Source organism: Hyposmocoma kahamanoa, unplaced genomic scaffold, assembly GCF_003589595.1.
Source record: "Hyposmocoma kahamanoa isolate Upper Pololo Valley unplaced genomic scaffold, ASM358959v1 99977, whole genome shotgun sequence".
In the NCBI taxonomy this organism is placed as follows: Eukaryota; Metazoa; Arthropoda; class Insecta; order Lepidoptera; family Cosmopterigidae; genus Hyposmocoma; species Hyposmocoma kahamanoa.
The window spans coordinates 1-7,207 of NW_020656113.1; the positions used below are offsets into that span (position 1 = coordinate 1).

The window sequence follows — 7,207 nt, forward strand, 5'->3', positions numbered from 1 at the left end:
ATAAATTGGTCCTTCGAGCCGGATCACAAACCTGGATTAATAACGAATCGCCCAACTTCAGCTTTCGCTTTGAAATACCCGTCGACAATGCGATCTTCATGTATTTTGTATAAATAATATAGGAAGTGTATGTTCTCCATTCTCGACACAGGGTGATGGCTGAGCACAGGCAAAGATTCCCAGGGGAAAGTGTCTAGCATCTGTAAGAATAATCAATTGGACATCATTGAAAAGCATAATCGAATTAGCAAGATTCTAGTTTCTTGTAGCAGTAGAACCCCTTGTGAAAAAGTTGATCCAGGGAAGTACTGGCCTGCCACCTTAACGATTTTTACCTAGCGGTAATGTGAACATTACTATGATCTAGTTTTGAAGGGTTAAAGGTACTGGTGAAATTACATTCACATTGGCCTTATTAACTTATGTCTCAGGGTGGCGGGTGTAGTGGCAGTGCCCTCTGTCCCAGTTGCTTACTAAAAATGGAATTTAATTAATTTGATACTCCGCGAGCCTAGCGATGGTTAAATCGTGCAAAATAGCTGCGCTTGTGTTGAATATTTTTTCATGCAGTTAATTTTCCCATCTTCCCTCCGCATAAAATTAATTAGATAAATAACACAAGCGCAACTACAGTCACAAACACCACCACCAAATATACCCTACACGTGTTTCGCCTCTCCACGAGGCATCCTCAGGGGCTGTTGATTGCTCGACTCTCGGCCGAAGAACCACCAACACACGACTTGTTCGTCACGTCAATATCATTAAAAAAAGCGAGCGGGGCTCCCCGCAATGTACGAATGATATTACTTAACGACGCTTGGCAAATTCTTTCATCACGACGGCAAACGTATCTCATACACAGAGCGGCAAGTCCTGTGCAGCTATAATACAGTGTATGCAAACGATACGATAAGATTTCCAGCTGTTTAAGGAGAATACCATTTGCGCAGACCTTTGTACAGATAAACTTAAAAAAAGTGAAAGTAAAAATATAGTAAATTAAAATTATATATATAGTATATATATAATATATAACTATATTATATACAGCTGATTTTTATGTTTAGTTTTTTTTATACTTCAAATTTTTCGAGCATAAAAACTTTTATCTACACACATATCTCTAAAATGTGTTCAAAAACCGCAAATTACGACCAGCATAAGGCTGTCTTTCCATCAGAGATGTGCGACGTAGCGAGGCGGTGTGCGAGGAAAAAATCCACCAATATGATTACTTCCTTTGTCTAGCCTCGCTTAGCGCAGCTCCGGTGTAAAAGGGTTAGCGGAGCTTAGTATTTGTACTCAAAATAGCGAGAGATGTGTGCGAAGGATGCGGGCGAGGAATGTGTGCAAAACGGTGTAGGAAACTAGAGCTACTCAAAGTAACAGACTAAGACACTAAATGACATTGACTCATAGCCACCGCTCGTGTCACCACACCGTACCCCGCCCGCGCATTGCTGAAAAGAGTTCGTAAAGTAAAGCATCCTCACACCGCCTAGCTACCTCGCACAGCTTTGGTGGAAACGATCACACCGTTTCGCAGCGCCGCTACATATCCTCGCACCGCCTCGCTACCTCACACATCTCTGGTGGGAGGAAATTTGTCACCCGTGAAAAAATATCGAATTCGATAATGTTACATTCAAATTTCGAACATCTCTGAGAAACAAAACAATTTGATTCGACCTCAATTCTAATATCAGTCGAGATGACGTTTTATTCGAAATGAAATGTCAATAGCATTGACTTACAATTATATGGACGTCGGGTCCGCGCTAAAAAGTGTCCGCACTTTTAAGGCGCTAAAATCGTATACAGAGCGCGACACTCCGCTTTAGTCTTCATTTGTTCTACTGACAGCGCGATACTGCGATGACATTACAATTTAAATTTCGAATAGGTTGACTTGGGACATTTTTTTCGTGGTTTTTGTATTAGACCCGTCGTCCATTTATTTGTAAGTCAATGGTCAATAGCAAACAATTTTGACAATTTCACACGTTACTTGATATCGAACGATATGATAGTTGGGGCCGACTCTAGTTTGTCTATGAATTAAAAATAAAAAATTCGGTTGCGTGACATGCGTGAGAAAAGTTTCTATTTGCCGCCATTTCGCCAGTCGTAACATGCGGTTCCTGAACACATCACAGAGCTTCTAATATGTGTATAGATAAAGCAGTGTATGTAACTGTACATAATTAGGCATTGAAACACTCGTGTCGTTTTAATGCCTTTCATTATGTAACAGTCACATAAACTACTATTTGCTTAATCTTGACGTCAAAAATCCATAGGGCGATAATGTAACGAAAAAGCCCGGTCCTATTTGCCTCCATGTCATAACACTGTTTACGAGCAAATACGTTGAAAATAATTTGTGAGGCCTGTTGATTCGTGCCATATAGCCCAGTTGAGAGAGCGGTTAGTCCCGGTTCGTTCGATCTTTGTATGAATAATAACACCAAAACCAATTTCACAAGTATACATATACAGTGTGTGGATTTGCATTCTCACCCATTTAAGAAATTAATAATAGAAATAATGCTAAATTATCTAAAAATATTTATAAAATTGTTATATTCAATATTCTGGCTAATTGTATCTAGAAAATATCTATTCTTTAATAGTTTACATTAATTAAAAAAGTTGACTGAAAAAAAGTTTTTTGTAACTTAGATTTGGTATTTGCCAACTTTAGGTTACATGAAAGTGTTGCTAGATGTACCTAGCTGCACAGCTGGTGGCTGGCTCCCATAATCAAATGCTAGTTACGCGTAATTGCACTATACCCGACGATATTCAATAAAATAAACGAAACATACCTCGTCAACAATTAAAACAACAGGATGTCGTTTCGCCTTTTTCAACCCAGCCCATTCATCTTCTTCTCTAACAACCTTCGCTGCCTTAGAAAAAGCCCTAATACCCTCCACTAACGTAAAATTGTGTATCTTCTCAAAACACTTCGATAGACACTTCAGACATATTTGATTTACAAATTTGAAACCGTTGCAGCAATTTGGAGGTAGATTTTCTAGTATATTCGAAATGTTTCCATGTTCTGTTAATATTTGTCGTAAGCACGATTTTATTTGAGTCGATGAAAGATTCGGGCTTGTTTCTATTAGGTTGTATATAAATATTCTTTGTTTCTGGGTAAGTTTTATGAAGCTGGAAAGCAAGGAAAAAATTGTGTGATTAAAGATGTATCTAACACTAGGTACTTAAGAAACTACACGCGCTTGTAACAGTCACTCAGCAACAGAGTACATTCAAAATACTATATAAACAACTAAATTATTATTAATGAATTTGACATTCACCGTATTATTTATTATACATTAATTTTCATTTATTAGTATAATTAAGTTATAAAAAATTCAATCAAATTAAGTTATAAAGGAATTCGAAAAACGCAATTAATTAATATTTTGTAGCTTTAATTACTCTATGTTACTCCTTGTAGCTATATCTATACATGTATCTATATATGTGGAACACCTTTTTCCGACCATTGCTTATGACACAATGGCTTTTTTATTTATTTATTTTAGAATTTAAAAGGGGGTACAATATACTTAACAAAACATAGTCCAACAAAACTGTTTATACAGTTTGACAGCAGGATCGAAACGAGTCTCAATTGAGCAAAAAGTTACAAACTGACCCTCAATATGGTTAAAAATACTTAAATAATATAATTACTAACTATTCAACAAAAATTTGAGAAATAATAATTACTACAGCCTCTTAAAAGCTCTTAAAACTAAAAAAGTGATATCAGTAGCTGCTACTAGACGGACTATATGCGCCAAAGTCGATATGTACAACTTATCTGCTTCTGGCCGGTGTCGACTGCATGCAGTTCACGACTGCAGCATTAACTGCAGACGTGCAGTTCATTTGTTGGCAGTAAGTAAGGGGATGTACCAAATGTCCAACATTGACAACTTACCCCCAATCAGTAATAGTGTCATCAACTAACTTGATAACTTTCTTTCTTAATTGGTCATCAATAAGCTTCCCCGTGAGCAGGCTGACCCATCCACCCAGCCATTCTTTGTCCATCACGTTTATTACGCTCTGAAATAAACACGCTTATTAAAATAAACCTTAAGGCATACATGTTACATTTGGATTTTAGGTAACTGCTTTATATTAAAAGTTTTGGGTGAATAAAAATCCATTATGAAATAATTTGATTAATATAATTGTAGTATTTTTATTAAAAAAAACCGACCTTAAAAGTTCGTGAAATTAATAATAATAATATTAATAAAATCGTTTATTTATCTCAACACATTAATAAGTAAAAATTTATAAGCAAAAATAAATACAAAGCTCTACATATAGTGTTTAGTAATAATAGTGGTGCGAGATAAAAAGGTCTGTAGCTGACCACAATGGCGGAGTGTGTCACAAGGTTGCTGATATTCTGCTACGGCCTGGCATGTTGATAAAAAGAAGAAGAACTAACACAGATTATCATTATAGTTCTAAGATTTCAAGCCGATTAGTAGTTACTTACCACACACATGAATAGTTATATAGATTTTTTCATTACTATTACACACAGAGCACTATCCACACACAACTACACTACAATACCTACCGCAAAGGTGTGCCTGGACAAAAACCAATTTAAACATTTCTTACGGAAAGTACGTAACGACAAAATATGACAGTCTCGGACAGGCGGGGGAAGATCATTCCACACCTTGGAGGCGGCGTACTTAAAACAACCCGAAGTCCCGACGAAAGTATATACAGCTTATAAATATGACCCCGATCTTGCAAAAAATAAAGACTGCTTTTCGGTACAAGTTTTACAGAGAGGTAAATCGGAATCTTAAAACTTATGTAAGGATTGTACAAAGCAGGCTAGTTTTAGTACTCTAGAATTGGCCATATTAAGCTGTTTGTTATCGATAAGATACGGTGAAATAGCATCTATTTGCCAAGTTTTATTGAAATAGGTTTGCAGAAAGTGCGCGAAACCGGATTCGTCTCTTAGTTTGCTACCCTCTAATGGTACATAATTTCTTCAAATTCAAATGGGACCAATACTTGAGGTATCCTCTTCCCAACAAAAAAGAAGCATCAAAATCGATATTCTTTCGAAAATCGATCTTGGTGGAAAACAAAATTAACTCATACCGTGGTAAGAAACCTGTAATTAGGATAGAAATTTGGTATATAGACTGTGAACTGGCAACCAGTACAATCTCAATTTTGACAACTTTACAGGATGAAGAAAAAATCATTTATATAGCATCTGGTTTATTAAATAAAATTACGTAGGTACATAATTACATACATGCGTAATAAAAATATTTAAAAACTACGTATTTTTATTTAATAAACCAGATGCTATATAAATGACGCAAACAATTATTATCTTCATCCTGCTAAGTTGTCAAAATTGAGATAGTACGATTGCCAGTTCACAGTCGATATCTAAATGGGGTTCAAAGAATATCTTTGTAAATACAATTATTCAATAATTGTATTAGTTATAATCATTTCTTTCTCTCTTGGGGTTGTACATGTCACTGGTAGGTACGAACCTTCATCCTCAAATCAACATCTTCTCTTCGGTCCCAATAGTTCTGCACCAGCCTCTTGTTGTTAAGAAACTGTGCGTTGTCTATGGTTGTATAGTTCTCATCCAGTAGGGAATAGAGCTCTGTGAACAGGGGCTTTTCGCCTTCTGTAACAAACGATAAGTCGAAAATGTTATTAGCACAAAACCCCTTTTACGATAAATGAAATATGGTATCACATAATTTATTTTAAAATATTTTTTTTAACCGATTACCTATTTTATTTGTACGTAAGTACATTTTGACTAACTTTATAATTTGCATTTCATGTAGACTAAAATATCTGCAATATAATCAAATATTTTTTTTAACTGTGCCACTAACAAACTGAATATTTTCCTACTACGACGTAAGATTCTGTGGAAAACAGTTCAATTAACGTGAATCAATCCTGACGACACAAATTATTTTTTCTTCTTGTATTATTTGAATGGTAAATATAAGTGGAATCAACCAAATTTTTCTATACAAGTATTTTACACGTTATAGTTTATCAACATGGTAGATATTCTGTTTGTATATTACCTTTTGTTACATTAGCAGGAACAGTAATGGTGAAGGGTCCCACGCTATCGTCAAGATAGTCGTTCGTAAATACGCTTATGTATATTGCACTGATTTCATTCCTGTATTCAATTAACGGCTTTATATTCTCGTTGGGATTGTAAGGCGCTGTTAGTTGTATTATTGTCCATTCTGAAAGGTGGCTACATGTGAGTGGATGGCTTGCAGTGGCGAACCAACCACATAACACGATTAAACAATTTTTTAATAAGCATAAGTTACCGCCCAGCGGCGGATCCGAACAGGCCGCCACAGACGAGCTCGGGCGGCCCTCTTTCCACGGCTGTTTTCAAGAAACGCGCGGCGTGGGCCACGGGTCGTGGCAAGCCGCCTTTAGGAGGTTATGGTAGCAGTGGTCACAATAGATAAATTAATTCCAAACGAAGCCACCCTTATAATAAGGTAGGCGGCCTTGCTGACACATTTCAGATGTTCACTGAGTATGTCTTATCTATAATAACCATCAAAAATTAAAAAAGAGTAATTTTACCATTAGGCAATTCTTTCAATATCCTCTGGAAGTTACGAACATTATTATCAGAGCTGAACCTCAAATACTGTCTGTGGAAAGGGAGTTCTTCAATTTCAAAGGACTTTAGCATCTCTGTGATGTCAAATTTTGGTGATAGGAGGGCTAGGAGACCCTCCTGTTCTTTTGATCTGTAATGAAATTACGCATGCTATATTATAAATTCAATTGCATATTATCAATGTCACAATATTACAATTGAAAATACAATGTCAAGAGATAATAATAAGATCGTCATTAATATAAAATTATTGTAATAAATAATAATGAATATATAAATAATAATATAATCGAACAAAAAATATAAATAAACTAAAAATATACTTGTTGTGTGTTATTTTACTGTTTTGAATTCGAGTTATATAATAATGTTGACTGTTGTCGGTGGCGTCCACTCTGCTCCTCTGTCACCCCAGAATAACAGCGTTGGGTTTCGACTGTTGATATAGTTTATACATTGACTTACAAATAAATGGACGACGGGTCTAATACAAAAACCACG

General features: G+C 35.8%; 1 pseudogene; it reads right to left on the reverse strand.

The window, feature by feature from the left end:
• Positions 1-31: 31 nt before the first annotated feature.
• On the reverse strand, positions 32-7,163 carry LOC113239602 (annotated as a pseudogene).
• Positions 7,164-7,207: the final 44 nt, after the last annotated feature.